Consider the following 16,234-nt stretch of genomic DNA (forward strand, 5'->3'; position numbering starts at 1 on the left):
GAAAGGTAGAAGCACATGGCATCAAAGGTAATATCCTTAAATGGATTAGGGCGTGGTTACAGGACAGAAAACAGGGAGTGAGCATTAACGGCACTAAGTCCCATTGGAGCAACGTCACTGGTGGAGTTCCCCAGGGCTCAGTACTTGGACCATTATTATTTGTTATATACATAAACGACATAGATATCGGCATAGACAGCAACTTAAGTAAATTTGTTGATGACACTAAAATAGGACGTGTTATTAAATCTGACGAGGACTCAGCAAAATTACAGGAAGATCTAAACAAATTTTTCGAATGGTCTGAAAAATGGCAGATGAAATTCAACGTGGACAAATGTAAAGTGCTCAGTGTAGGAGATGTAAACAGGGAAACCAGATACCAGATGAACAACGATGCCATAGAGAAATCCGACTGCGAGAGAGATTTAGGAGTAATGATAAGTAGGAACCTTAAGCCAGGTAAACAATGTGTTTTTGCTCGTAACAAGGCTTATAAAGTACTTGGGTTCATGCAAAGGAGTGTTAGTTACAAGACTAGCGAGGTCATCCTAAAACTGTATCTTGCGCTTGTGAGACCACACCTGGATTACGCAGTTCAGTTCTGGTCACCGTATTACAGAATGGATATAGAATCCTTGGAAAGAATTCAGAGGAGAATGACAAGACTAATCCCGGGCATTAGGAACCTTGAGTATAGAGACAGGTTGAAGCATCTTAATTTGCACTCCCTCGAGAGACGTAGAGCGAGGGGCGACCTGATAGAGGTGTATAAATGGAAGTCAGGGCTAAACAAAGGGGACATTGCAGAGGTACTCAAACTATCCAACCAGGAGCGAACTCTTAACAATGGTTTTAAATTAGACAAATTTAGATTTAGGCGCGAAATAGGTAAACACTGGTTTGGAAACAGAGTAGTGGATGAATGGAACAAGTTACCAAATATCATCATTAACTCGAATACGCTGAATAGCTTCAAACATAGGTTGGATGCTTATATTTGCAATAGGGGTTGGGTGTAAACGGGACTGCCCAGTATGGGCCAATAGGCCCGCTGCAGTTTCCTCCATTCCTATGTTCTTATGTTCTTATGGTTGTAGTAAGTGCTGGAACGCTGGAAAGTTTCAAAAGGAGGCTAGATACATTCATGGATGATAGAGAGTGGTAGTAACTCTCGACAGGAGCTGCCATGCACAGGCCAACCGGACTATTGCAGACTCCTTATTTTCTTATGTTCTTATATTCTAAGAAAAATTGCTCTTATATGAATGGCGGCCAAGATCGGTGTGCGGGCAGCGGTCGTGCAATAAAAACTTTCGGAAAACTTGGTGCTCGGATAAGAAGCATTTGTCTTGCTTCAGGTACTCAGACCATATTCTGTGCAATACTATGTTGCTAATCACAGGAAACTTTTGAATGTTAAATAGTTTTAAGGTTTTTGAACATCTGCGTGTAGCACCTCAGGTCAGTCTGGGAACTATCACTCTTGTAGGCTACGTTGAATATGCTGACCAACACGTATTATTATTATTATTATTATTATTATTATTATGTTATGACAGTAATAAAAATGGAAAACAAAGAAGCATCCATTAATTCTAACGTAGATTTTAACACAGTAGATACGTATCCTTGAAGTCATGCCAACGTAACAGATATGGCCTCTATCCAGTGCCGGATTTAGACCTGTGGAGGCCCATGGGCAGCCTCTTTGTGGAGGCCCCCTCATTTTAACTACCCAAGAGGGTGGGGTGGCGAGTGAAGCGAGCCTAAACATCTGGGCGTTCCGGGGGGCGCTGTAAGCCCCCCGGGAAAATTTTGAAATTTGAACACTTCTTTGTTGAATTTTGAAGCCATATGCAGTTATTTTAAAAATATTAAAAATATACGGTTCATAGGAAAACCAGGTATTCATGAATTTCAAGGAGTAGCTAGCCTAATTTTTATCACGCTTCTTGCTGAACATAGTTTTACGTGATGGAATAGATAAACATGAATTTTAAAGAATGAAAATAAACTATAATCCAAAGTAATAAACAAATAAATAAAATATTGTAATATGTGGAGGCCCCCAGATAGTGAAGGCCCCTGGGCAGCTGCCCGCATTGCCCACTCCTGAATCCGGCCCTGCCTCTATCGTATAACAAAAAATTACTTACTGTAAGTGCACCACCACTGCGTGGTCATTGCCAACTGTTCTTGGGGATGTTGATAAAAAATGACATTAAGCTACAGTAATAGATAGTCTCAAGAGTAATTTTGCCGCCAACTGAAGACAACTGAGGCGAGGAAGGTGCTAGCTCAACTTTGGCATTTTGTGTAAGATTGTTCAGTATATTAACACAGCAACACGCTGAGTAACTTGCCATGAACACAGCGCCAACACGAGTGGTTAACAGGTGCCTGGTGTTCTCCTTCCCCACCCTCTCAGTGACGCATCAATGGAAGCAACGCCAGATGAACTCCTTCCCTGCACCCCCTAGTGACACACACACACTCTTGCGTCTAAAAAACATACAAGCCTCTTCTTTCCTCCCCTACTCAAATACACATTTTTTCCTGTTTCTCGCTACTGTTCACACACACACGAGAGAAAGTTTGGGTCTTGCATTTAATATAAACACTAGATAATATTTTACTGCGTTTGTGGTCTTGAAGCAGGGGTAATGTTTTTTGTTTTTTTTATTGGGCGCAGAAGCGTTTACAGCGTTTACCTTTATGTCTCATGAGTTAAGGGCGTAGAAGCCTGAAGAGTCAGTGTTTTTTTTTATGTCATCAAGTTATTGGAAGCTCCAACAACTCCCTGAATACGAATTCGCAACTTTCGACAGGTACCTACTTTACTGCTAGATGAACAGGGACTAATGGGGGCTAGGAAGTATGTCCAAATAACTTTCACCGGCCCGGGAATCGAACCCGTGACATCTTGCTTGCGAGGCAAGAGCGATACCGCTTATACCACCTTAGAATGATGTTATTTTGAGGAATTTTATTGTTTTTTGAAGTTAGATTAAGATAGCCCCGTCACTACTATTACTACTATACAACTGCTACCACCACCACCACCACCACTAATAATAATAATAATAATAATGATGATAATAATAATAATAATAATAATAATAATACAGTAATAATAATACACGGTTTTGCACTTTACTCCCACTACTTCTCAGTTTATTTTGAACAGTTCAAAACTCGAATCAATTGAGTATCATTCGAATCAGTTTCATAAAAAGGAATACCATTGAAATAATACTCGAGACACACTTCATTACAGTGTGTGTGTGTGTTTGTGCACAAGGTAGTGTAACGCGGCTATTGTGGCAGCATTATGTTAGTGTTAAGCTGCAGGCACTGCTTGCTTCCACTCGCTTTCAGCTACCGCCGTTGGCTAGCCCTCGTGGCGAACAGGAAAGCAACTTGCATAAGTCTTCCATGCCAGTACACAGCCTCTTCACCATCAAGACTCCTGCAGTGCCTCCTCGTGACAACACACGGTAACTGGGTGCCTCGTGGGCCCAGGCTAGACAAGCAGGGGATCTTGGAGTAGCAGTGGGCCCCAGAAGCACGGCACATAGGCCTGCTGCCACGTGGACACGTCCTGGCGCCTACAAACCGCTGCCCCGCTGCCTTGTGGATTGACCTTGGTAAGTATAAGGCTACGGGAGTAAACCATGAACGAAAAATCTGCGCTGGAGTCCCGCATCAGGCACACATGCTTCCAGGGCTTTAACAAGACCCCAACGGCGGCATAGGCGGGAAAGGTGACCAACATGGGAACCCAATGACTACACCGGCGGACGAAGGCAATGCAAGACGGACACTTGGACAGGCTACTAAGGCGAAACCCAACAAACTAGGCTATCGGCACTCCATTGCAGCTCTCCCTCTCCCCAGTCGTTGCAACACTTGCACCACTGGATCAGGAAAAGGGAGAGCCCAGATGTGTGGTTGCAGTCTGCCCTCCTGCCTCACCACATAAATCAAATCACGTGCAGCCATCATCCAGCTCACCATACTCCTCATCATCATCGAACCCATATACCCCAAAAGTCCGATGGTGACGGACGAGTGGCGACGGGAACAGGCAGAGATGACTGCCTGGAGTCTCTAGTCACAACTCTGCACATGGGCGACACATACAAGATGGTCATTTATGCACTGGAATCTAGGCAGCAGTGCAATCCGGTCCTGTCTGTACGACTGAGCAGCCCTTCCGAGGAGCCACTCTGCTCACCCCACATGAGGAGGGGGCTAGAAAAGGTGCCCTAAACATAGTCTGCCTAAAGAACCAACCTGACTGGGCAACCGCACCCTGTAAGGTAATGCTTATGCAGTCGAAAACATAATTATATTCCCAAATCAAAATAAAAACAAACTATACAACCTCTTATGCTCGCTGCATAGACTGTCAGGACCATTCTGGATACTGGTACACATGCTCATCCTGAAAGAAGAACTGCCCTTGTGGCAAAAGAGTTGGCTAGGTATAAGATCGACATAGCAGCCATTACTGAGTCCCGGCTACTAGATGAGGGTCGACTCACAGAACGGGGGCCTGGCTATCGGCCATATTATTAAACAACATCTACCCCTTCCGACGAAGAATCTTTTCGAAGGTATTGTTCCTTGAAGCGGTATTCCTAAATGCTCGAACCTCTTCCACTTCGTGCGGGATGATTTTCTTAGGTCTGGTAATACTGTCCTCTTCGCTGATGCATTATGGGTCCTGTGTGTTTGTTTACCTTCGTTGGCGCCAAATTTAGTATTGTAGCAGCTCTCGTCGTGGATATTTTTTCTCCAAAGTTTCCCGGGATTTCTTAGTTTATTTGATTGGAGAGGAGAAAATTTTGCAAAATAAAAGTACTTGTGGGAAGCTTGTTACATTAAAGAAACAAGCATGGTTACGAATTGCAACATGTTTAAATGCTGAGGGATATGGACCAGTATAATGAGACAAAACTCACCAGAAGAGGATATTGCATATAGGTAGAATATTTATAGTAGGAGGATGTAAAGACAGGAAGTTGGGTAGCGTGGCCGTGATGTTATTTACTCAGCGTCAATACGCTTATCTTATCTCGTATGTCAATACACATATATTACGTTCTTAAAGGGAGAACTTGTTAAACACCTCTTCGATAAAACTATTTATTAATTCACTCAATGACATGGACACGTTAATATCATTATTATATCGGGGTACTACACATTATGTTCACTGCTATTAAATCTTGATATTCCAAACTTTCTGCTAGTTCCTTTTCGATGGAGAGCATAGCCAATGCATTCAATCTCTCTTGAGACATAGTGGTTCTTAGATATTTTTTTATTAATTTCATCTTGGAAAAACTCCGCTCCCCTGATGCCACTGTGACTGGAACTGTCAATAAAATCCTATATGCTATTTCTGCCTTAGGGAAGGAACCATTTAGAGACTTGAGAATCTGAAGGACTTGAAGTGCACTGTTTGTTTCTTGAAGAATAAGTTCTTGGAGTACTCGAAGCTCTGAGAACAGGTCTGCTCAATCAATATAGTGAGAATTTCCAACACTCACTCAATTATCCAAAGCTATACATCACTTTTTCATGATGTAGTATTCTTTCATGTCTTGAAGTTTCTCCAAGTCATACAGGAAACCGAAGTTAGTGTCATACTCTTGCAGCTGCTTGAATCTTCTTGTCAGTGACATTATGGCCTGATCAATGATAGCAAGAAAGTAATTTCTTTCAAATGCTTTCTTAGCCGTGTTTTCTGAATTATTCTCACCTATTTCTTGTTGTCCTTTTCTTTTCACTCGTCGATTTTTTAATATAAGCCAACTTCTTTCGGATGTTTTTCCATTTGGTAATTTTCTCATGTAAAAATTTCTGAGAAGTGTCGATTTTCACTATTTTTAGGACAAATATAATTTTCACTAGCAACTTTCACAGGTCCATTTCCTAACAAGTAGTTCATTGTTCTACTGTCCAGAAGCTGTGGCCAGTTGGCTGGATCACATAAATCATCTTCAGTTTCACGGTTACGGTCTGGGCTGTCCATTTTTAACGCTTTCATCTGTTTTTCACCACTATTCTCTTCCTATCCTTTTATGCAATTCACACTAGCACAGTCACTTGCAGTAGTTTCTGGAATTTTTTGTAACACAAATTTGTCAAGGGAACCTTTCAATACATTATAAATTTCTTCTCGTTTCCTTTTCTTTTGCCTATTCACTGCCCCCGAGATGTATTTTCTGTATATGTCTCTGTCTCTGCTTGCCATGTTTCTTACACAAAAAAAGTATATCCACAAAACTCAAAAGGCAGGAGTCACAGCTCACAGGACAAGACAACCTGATCTCACTGGTTACTGACCCTGGTGGACTGGCTGTGTGGAGTGGAGTGCAATGGATTATGGAGTCAGATTATGCGATCAGAGGAACCTACCCCAAACAACCCCCATGGGAGTGTCGCTATGGATGGTAAGGTCACGGTTATGATGGTGGTGTAAGCCGTCAGGTCAGATTAACCAGTCAACAGGTAATGCATCCGAGGTCACTAGGTCTAGTGCTGGGCCCCGCGGGGCTCCGGTGGTCGCCCCTGTTCGCCCCCCCCCTTCCCCTAAGGACGGGCCTGATAGCAAGTGAACATAGAATCAAAAAATCCTTCATATCTAGCATTGTATCCGAGACAACTTGCAAATCAAAACAACAACAGGTGTTACATCTCCTTATCAGCCCATGTCAAAATAATAATTCATCTCAGTCAGTAATATGGCTACAATATTGTGTTTCATTGTGCAAAACATTGATAAAATGATCTCACAGACAAGGTGACAAAAAAAACATTCTTTGTAGTAAACATCAACAAAAATCAGAGAAAATACTTCAAAATACAAAAACAATGTTCCTGCTTCACATGTTAGGGTATTATATCTTTTTATTGTACATCAACAACATCAACCACATCAGTACATTAGTGGGGTCCAGCACAGCTCACGTCTTCCATCCAGCTGGTATCTGAAAAATAGGGGATGTCGGCAGTACAGCAGCTGTGGTGGGTTGGTCCTTCTTCTAATCCACCTCTTCGTCGTCGACTTTCTTCTAATGTCAGCATAGCACTACTCCTGTCTTCTTTCTTCACATAACACCTCTAAAAATTTCATTTGCCAATTCAACCTGTTAGTTAAAAACACCGGAGAAATATAAATTTTCACATGTTTCCAATGTAATTAAAAAATAATAATAATGTACAGTAATGCATAAAATAATAGGAAATGGCCTTTAGGGGCTGGTATGCCTTTATTATATTGTCTTAGGTTAAAAATTGTTGTTTTCAGAGAAAACAAATTTATAAACGCCGCAATTTCAATATGTTTTATAGTGAGACGGTCGTATTTATGGCAAATGTTGGAAAAGGTGTTAGAGTATTTATAAGTTAAAGTAAAGTTAAGTTAACCTAACCTAGCATAAATTATCACTTGCCGTGGGCGAACTTACTATTACTGAGACGGGGGAAGCTGCTGTGGAGTCCTCTATATTGGCCAAAATATTGTATCATATATGCTTAAGGCACATTTTCATTAAATAATCAAACTCCAGCTTCCAGTGAACTTATTTTATTATGCACCTAATTCAGCCAAATGGAAGTTTACCAAAACGAAATAATGTAATTGGTGATGAAAAATTAGAGCCTGCAGTATTTCACATATTATATCATGATCCACTGTATCAAAGGTGTTTTTGTATGTAATATTACCATCCTTGTGATAATGACCTACCAGTGAAATTTGCCTCTACCCATTTTGATATTTTTAGGCATAAACCTCCCCTGTTTATATTTTCCAGACAGAAACTCACTTATGAAACTGCTAAAAAGTTGCATTAAGTAACTTAAATGGACTTAATTTATTAATATATGCAACATAAAGTTTTGAGATGATTTTCTCCCATTGAAATTTGCCTCTATCCATATTAATATTTATAGGCAAGAACGGCGCCAGTTTATAGTTTCAAGATAAAAACTCACTTATAAAATTGCTAAAACGTTTAATAAATTACCGTAAATGTGCTTACCAGATTGGTACTAGCGTTAGTAAGATGGTATGACTCTAGCAATTTGCCTTTAGCAATAACAAATTGACAGGCAGCACAGCTTTTACGACAGTCGTAATATGACAGGAAACACAGCTTTTGCACTGTCATAATATGGGCCGTAAAACCAATAATGTAAAAAAAAATACATTTGTAAAATTACTAATACGTGTTTCTTTGTACGTTAATCGTATTGACAATAAATATTCAATAAAACTAACAAAATAATTATGAGGAGGGTAACGAAAAGCAGCTCAGAGCTACCTCTTCAAAGTTAGGTGCAATTAGTTCGTTTTCATGCCACCACACTCTTTCGTGCGCTGAACTAAAAGGTTCATCGCATTTAAAAATACGGCTTTCGACATGAAGATATTTTTCAAGGGAAGATGTTGTTTAATAATATGGCCGTATATCTTCTGGAAGGGTAAGCCTGCTGCAAAGAGAAACCGCATTTATGGAGTTGGCTTTGCCATCCGCCAATGCATCCTACATAGGTTAACTGAAATACCTGTTGGGATCAACGAGTGCCTCATGACGCTCAGAGTCCCACTGAATCACTCACGTCATGCCTTTTTCATCAGTGCATTTGCCCCAACACTGGATGCAGAGGATGACATCAAGGATGCCTTTTATGCCGACCTTGACAGAGTGTTAACCTCTATCCCCAGAGAAGATAAGGTTGTGCCCCTTGGTGACTTCAATGCCAGAGTTGGCAGAGATGCTGACATTTGGCAGGAAATCACAGGGAGAAATGGACTTGGCAAGTGTAATCCCAACGGCCTACTCCAACTTAGAAAGTGTGCTGCACGCAACCTCACTTTCACCAATACCTTGTTTAGGCAGGCCAACATGTTCAAGGGTTCGTGGCAACACCCACGATCAAAACACTGGCATCTCATCAGCCGTGCAATACGTGGCTCAGACCACTGCGACATTGATCATCGGCTTGTCAGAGCCAAGCTCTCACTTCACGTCACCCCAAAACGGCGAAGGTAAGAAGCCTCCAAAAGAGGTGTCAACACTAAGCGTCTGGAGGATCCAGCTGTAGCACATGCTTTTAGAGAGCAGCTCGAACATGGGCTGATAAACAACTGACAACAAACAACCCAAATCCCAGTGCCGAATGGAATATTCTTGACACTGTCACAACAAAACCTACAGAGAGACTCTCGGCCAGATCGAAAGAAGACACCAGAAGTGGTTTGATGAAAATGACCCGGAAATCAATGTACTCGTCGATGATAAACGTGCTGCTTTAACTGACTGGCAGAACAACCTTCAGTCTCGGACCAAAGCTGATACCTTCTGCAAGAAGAAAGCAGTGGCCCAGCTCGAATTTCGCAAACTAAAGGACGACTGGTTTAAAAATAAAACACGTGAAACACAAAAACTTGCAGATCAACACAAGATGTGCGAATATTTCAATTCTTCTAAAACATTTTATGGGCCAATCAATCATGGCACAGCCCTCTTCTGCTCATCCTATGGTAACTCCCTAATTAAAGACGAAGAAGGCATCTGCCTGTGCTGGAAAGAGCACTACCATTCACTGCTCAACCGAAACATTGAAGTGGATGTCCCGACTACCCAGCAGGTCCCTCAGTATCCAGAGCTGAACCCTCCCCTCAGTTGTCCTCCATGCTGAATGAGGTAGCTACTGCTATCAAACAGATGAAAAATAACAAAGCCTCAGGACCTGATGGAATCCCAGCTAAGGTGTAAGAAGCAGGAGGACCTCCACCTACTAGCCGTCTCCACTCTTTCCTGGAGTATATATGGGAAAAGGAGGAAATCCCCAAGCTCTTCAAGACGCCTCCATCGTCAATATTTATAAGAACAAGGGAGACTGGTCAGACTGTGGCAACTACCGCGGGATCTCTCTGCTGTCCGTAGCTGGCAAGATAACCGCCCGAGTCCTCCTAAATAGACTTCTCCCTGAGGCGGAAAACTTCCTCCAGAATCTCAATGTGGCTTTAGACCATCAAGTGGCACCACTGATATGATCTTTGCTGCCCGCCAAATACAGGTAAAGTGCAGAGAACAGCATCGTGCCCTGTACATGGCCTACATCGACCTAACCAAGGTCTTCGACTTGGTCAACAGGGAAGCCCTCTGGAGGATCCTCAGCCGTTTTGGCTGCCCACCAGAATTCATCTCCATTGTGAGGAAACTCCACAATGGCATGAACGGCAGTGTCCTGCACAATGGTACCCAGTCTGAGTTCTTCCCCATCCAAACGGAGGTAAATCAAGGGTGTGTACTGGCACCAATTCTCTTTTCCATTTTCTTGGCTGCCTTCCTTACCCGTGCCAGTGCCAATTTTGCCGACGGGGTGGACATCGAGTGCTGGATGAAGGATCTTTTCGACATAAGACGACTCCAGGCAGGAACAAAAGTGTCGGCAGCTTCCATTACTGAACTTCAGTATGCAGACGACCTCACCCTTGTCGCTCACACTGAACGCGACCTACATGAGATCCTGAATACGTACACAGATGCCTATGCACACTTCGGCCTTGAGGTGAATGTACATAAGACTCAGATTCTCTTTCAGCCTGACCCTGGTTCAGCCACACCTCCACCATCCATCCATCTTAATGGTACTACCCCCTCTAATGTTACCCACTTTCAGTATCTCGGTTCCCACCTGTCCACCACCGCAAACATCGATGAAGAGATTCAACATCGGATCACATGTGTATCTCAAGCCTTTGGCAGACTCCGTACCTGTGATTTCACCTGTAGGGAGCTAAAATTCTATACAAAACTACTTGAAAACTTTTGCCACCGTAGTCCACGTTCCATCCTCCCAGTTCGCTGGGAAGACAAGAGAACAAATGCCAGTATTCTCGCTGACACCAACTGTAGGAGCATCAAGGCTACCATTATCCATGAACAACTATGCTGGACTGGCCATGTTACCCGCATGGATGACAGTAGACTGCCAAAGTAGCTACTTTACAGTCACCTAACGAATAGTAAGCGTAACGCTGGTGGGCAACTGAAAAGGTATAAGGATAGTCTTAAGACAAACCTGAAAAAGTGCCAAGTCGATCCTCTCGCCTGGGAGACGATTACTCACACTGTGACTCTTGGAGGAGCTCCACACAAGAAGGTGTCATACTTTCGAGTTAGCACGACTGCAACATCTGTGAACTACCCTGCCGGTCTGCCGGTCGCCGTATTGGCCTCTTTCGTCACCTTAAAACTCACCAACGAAGGTGCCATCCTTGATAACTCATATCATTGTCTCATAGCTGGATGATCGTCATACTCGATTCCGGGTGACAGCAAAGTACTGTAGTAGTAATAGTAGTGTGTGTGTGTGTATGTATGTACAATGTACATTACGTGCAAACTATCAACAGGTATATTAGTAGTAATGCCCTCTTTGCTATTAACTCCTACACTACCACTATAACAACTGCTATTGGTACTAATAATAAATTAACGCGGAGAATGAATATTACCTATATGTTTGTTAAGCTTTGTTTTGATAAATTACAACTGAAATCTGCCCAATGGAAAAGAAAAATATTCTCGGGTACAGACAGTTTCCTCTGCTAGTTGCCATACTCATCACTGATTTTCATTATTTAAATCTAACTACTCGGGTGGATTATTGAAACTAATTTTGGTTTACATTAAATGACAAATTATATTAATCATCTATTCATTGTAAAAGAAGATTATGCAATATTATTATGAAACATTCTGATCAGTAGGGTTATCGGCAAAGTCAAATTCATAGGGGTACAACATGTTAACATTCCATAGATACGAGTATAGTCTTTCATAATTAAAGGAATCTATCAGAAAACAAAGCAAATTCTGCATCCTCGCTTGCACAAAAGGAAAAGCATTTTTTCTTTGACTAATCTGCCTGGAGAAAACTATTAGTTTTCAAAGTTTAACTGCCTTGATTTGTTTGTTAAAATTAAATGATAGGCAGGCATATAAGCGAGACAGTACTTACTGGCAATCGGGCAAATATTATCGTGTATTATAGTCTAATTCTAAAAGAAACTTTAAAAAACGAAACATATTATTTTATAAGTAAGTGAACATGAAAAAGGAATTAATTATCAAAATTAATAATGTTTCTCACTTGCACATGTAAGGCTGCATTTACACCAAGCCAGTCAAGTCAAGTCAAGTAACGTCAAGTCATGACTCATCGTGAATCGCCACTCTAATGCACATTTACTCCAATGTATATTCTCAGAAACCATTCCCACCAGATGAGTCAAGTCAAGTCAAGTCAAGTCACGTCGCATCGTGTCACGTTAAGTCACAGATGGGGTTGGGCCCATTTTCTTCATCAGCCTCGCCGAGTCCGCAGTGGTGTGTACATCATGCAGGTTGACGTCCTGATACATTTAGTTCGAGAGCGTCCTGCTATACAGTATATGATCCCACTGATCGTAGCCACCGGGATCGTGATGTTATAGCTGTCATGCCGACTCTTCCCGTGTCAAAGAAACCTAAAGTCACCAAAAAACGTTGCAGCGATAATGCAGATGACATGGATATGTGTTTCCTAGAAGAGCTGAAAAAGATGCGAGAACAAACGTGTAGTTAGTCGTCATTTTCCTTATGGAAGACCCAGTCAAGTCCACCACCTTTTTGAAGTTTTCAACTGTCATCCTAAAGAAATTTTAGAATTTGTCTTGATGGTTCACCAAGTCTGGGAATAAATGACTGAAGCTTCCAAAATTGGGTCTTTTGGTGTTGAGTTCATGCATCCAGATTCGGGTCCTCCTCTTGCGTTTACGACGCCGAATCCACAACAAAACAACTAATTCAGCGAGAGAATATGCGTCCATCCTCCTCGAAATCAGTCTGGGTACTGAGTCCTGATTGACTCGGGTTGACTCAGTCGGTGTGAACGGCAATGAGTCAAGTCAAGTCAAATGACTTGATTGACTTGACTTGACTGGCTTGGTGTAAATGCAGCCTAAGGGGGCTCTTTTTTTATTTCGTATTTATTCTCTTTATTCTTCAATACTTATATACTTTCTCCATATCTACATTTTCTATTAATCTTATTTTCTTAGTCTTTCTTTCTATAAGTAACTATCTTATATTTCTTTGTTTATATTTTCTAAGTTAATATTCTTTTCTATACTTTATTTCTTCTGTCATATATATTACTGTATTTTCTAGATTTTATATCTTTTCTTTCTCTCAATTTATTATTATGCCTTAGTTATATTCCATACCATGGATTAGTCTAGGTAAGAAAAATGGTTGTGTGTGTGTTGACAAAAACTTAAAATCACTATAAGTCATGGCTGGGAGGGAATGTATCTGTCGTTTTATTTATTCTCTTCGTCTCTCAACAGATAAGAAGAACCTCGAGCTGTTGCTGTTAAGAAGATTTAGGATGAATATAAAGGTGGTAAGTCAAGTGATTTATGTCATTGATTGAGAAACAGGGACAGAAAACACAGTTCAAGTTACTATAGTTTTTTAACACGTAGATACCGTTATGAAACCTGTCATCGCGTCCGTCACCCATTAAGATTAACATTAAAACCTGTCATCAGGGTGGCAGTACGGTACAGCACTGTACATCTATAATTATAGAAGCGCCCACATCCGGTGGGCACTGAACAGCGCAATCCTTTATGAAAAATATATTAACAACAAATAAATATGAGTATATGCATTCTTCATAACTTCTCGATATATTTTGCAATAAAGATTCAGTAAATAATGTAAAAAACAAATAGATCTCTGCGCCCTGGTAGTGTTCTATAATGAATTCGAAATTCTGTCAGCCTCTAGCAACCAAGGAGGTTGAATGGATGGAGGCTGCACCCGCTGCCTCAAGTGAAGTCACTTAGTGTGATTGATGCCTTTACCAATATGGCGGCGCTTTTCTCTCAGTGACTTCATCCTCCTTGGTTGATCCCTCTATACTGTGCATAATAAATAAAACAATAGTATTAATCCCGCAGAGTTATCTGTAACCAAGGTGGCGGCCTGGCTTCACGCTCCTCTCTGTTACATAACATAGCGAACACCACCTCCATCCATTCAAACTCCTTGCTAGCAACGAGTTTTCAATGCACTCTCTCCTCTCTCTCTCTTTCTCATTCTCCTTCTCCCTCTCCCCGTTTTCTCCTCCTTTCCCTTCTCCCCATCTCCTTTTCCTTTTCCCCTCTCCTTCTCCCTTCCCCTTCTCATTCTCCTCTAATCCTTCTCCCGCTCTCTCCATCTCTTTATCTTTGCATATAGTTATAGTTAACCTATCTTAAGCTGCACTCCTTATTTAAATACATAGCTATTTTTTTTTATTGACAAAGCTTGGAGTACAGTTTGCCTATTCTGAGTAATTCGGTCAGGTCTTGACACTGAGGGTGGTATCACTTTTCACTGCCACGCAGGACAGAGGTTCATACACAAAGAAATACATCATATTCACCACCACTACCATTGTCACTACCACCGTCACCACCACCACTGCACATAACACCATCATCATCACTACATATAACACCATCCATCATCACTACAGATCGGTAAAGTAGTTTCCGAGATTCTCGTGCGGACACACACACACACACATATAGTATCTTTCAGTATTTAGTGGGAGAATGAAAAACCACATGCTACGTCTACCTGGAGCGTTTATTCTCCATTGTTGTAACAACGTAACACATTTCGTGATTACACAAGCCTAAACACTTTCTGACATTGGTAAGAACTAACGTAACATATAATGTATATATAATCAATAAAGGCAGCATATATACATACACATATATAACAACACACAAACACACAGACATACTTCTTTGTTTTATATATATATATATATATATATATATATATATATATATATATATATATATATATATATATATATATATATATATATATATATATATATATATATATATATGCTGATAACCACAAGGAAACAAGAAAACACGAAGTTCCCAAGCGCTTTAGTGTAATTCACATCTTCAGGGGTGAGTACAGTACAGACTAAGGAGAAATACTTGAGAAGGCTAATATATACAGTAGAGGAGAGTGAGATCAAGTCCCTAGGGGACAGCAGGGGTCCACAATGTTATGGTCAGTGCCTTATGACCGGAACATTGTGGATCCCTGCTGTCCCCTAGGGACTTAATCTCACTCTCCTCTACTGTATATATTAGCCTTCTCAAGTATTTCTCCTTAGTCTGTACTGTACTCACCCCTGAAGATGTGAATTACACTAAAGCGCTTGGGAACTTCGTGTTTTCTTGTTTCCTTGTGGTTATCAGCATATACTTGGATTATGCGCACCTACAGTGATTTACTTGCATATATATATATATATATATATATATATATATATATATATATATATATATATATATATATATATATATATAAATCAGTTTCATGTGGGTGATGGCACTGTTCACTGCCATGCAGGACAGAGGTTCGTACACAAAGAAATACATCATATTCATTGACAGTATATATAGGTCAGATTCATGTGGGTAATGTTACTGTTCGCTGTCATACAAGACAGTGGTTCATATGCATTGGACGTTATATTCTAAGTGAAGACTAATCAGTGTGGGCTAGCAAATTTGGGATAAACAGCAAGAATGTTCCCAAGCACCCCCGATTCAATGTAGTAATTACAAAGTTCATGATACAATAAGCCAGGTGGCCCGAAGTCTTTGACAGTGTCACATTCAATAATATAGTGTTCAAATGTATGTTTTAAAGGTTTATCACAAAGTTTACATGCTGAGTGTTCCGGTATGGGTACAGCGTTACTAACTTGCCAGATGTGTCTGTATCCTAGCCTAATTCTGGCCACGACTACATCACATTGTCTGGTTCTGTCCTTATGCTGGCCATACCGGTACCTCTCGTCACAAAATTTGTCATATTTACTTATGCTACAGCTGCCAGGTCTCTCTGCATTTCTCAGTTCTTCGAGATCAGAGTTCATGATTCTGACTTGAATGTTTTTAAGTACAGCATTGGACAGGCCAAGGCAGTGCCGGATTTAGACCTGTGGAGGCCCATGGGCAGCCTCTTTGTGGAGACCCCCTCATTATAATTACCCAAGAGGGTGGGGTGGCGAGTGAAGCGAGCCTAGACATCTGGGAGTTCCGGGGGGCGCTGTAAGCCCCCCCGAATAA

At 41.2% G+C, this 16,234-nt stretch overlaps 1 long non-coding RNA gene across 4 annotated transcripts in view; it reads left to right on the forward strand.

Moving 5' to 3' along the window:
- The window catches only part of LOC121870409, a 34,107-nt gene that overhangs the window by 14,165 nt on the left and 3,708 nt on the right, over positions 1 to 16,234 (forward strand). For all 4 annotated transcript variants that reach the window (XR_006089704.1, XR_006089705.1, XR_006089706.1 and 1 more), the window contains one exon: positions 13,424 to 13,479. This is a non-coding gene — a long non-coding RNA (uncharacterized LOC121870409). The remainder of the gene's footprint in view (positions 1 to 13,423; positions 13,480 to 16,234) is intronic.

The sequence above is a fragment of the Homarus americanus genome, unplaced genomic scaffold, assembly GCF_018991925.1.
Source record: "Homarus americanus isolate GMGI-L3 unplaced genomic scaffold, GMGI_Hamer_2.0 scaffold40856, whole genome shotgun sequence".
Taxonomy (NCBI): Eukaryota; Metazoa; Arthropoda; class Malacostraca; order Decapoda; family Nephropidae; genus Homarus; species Homarus americanus.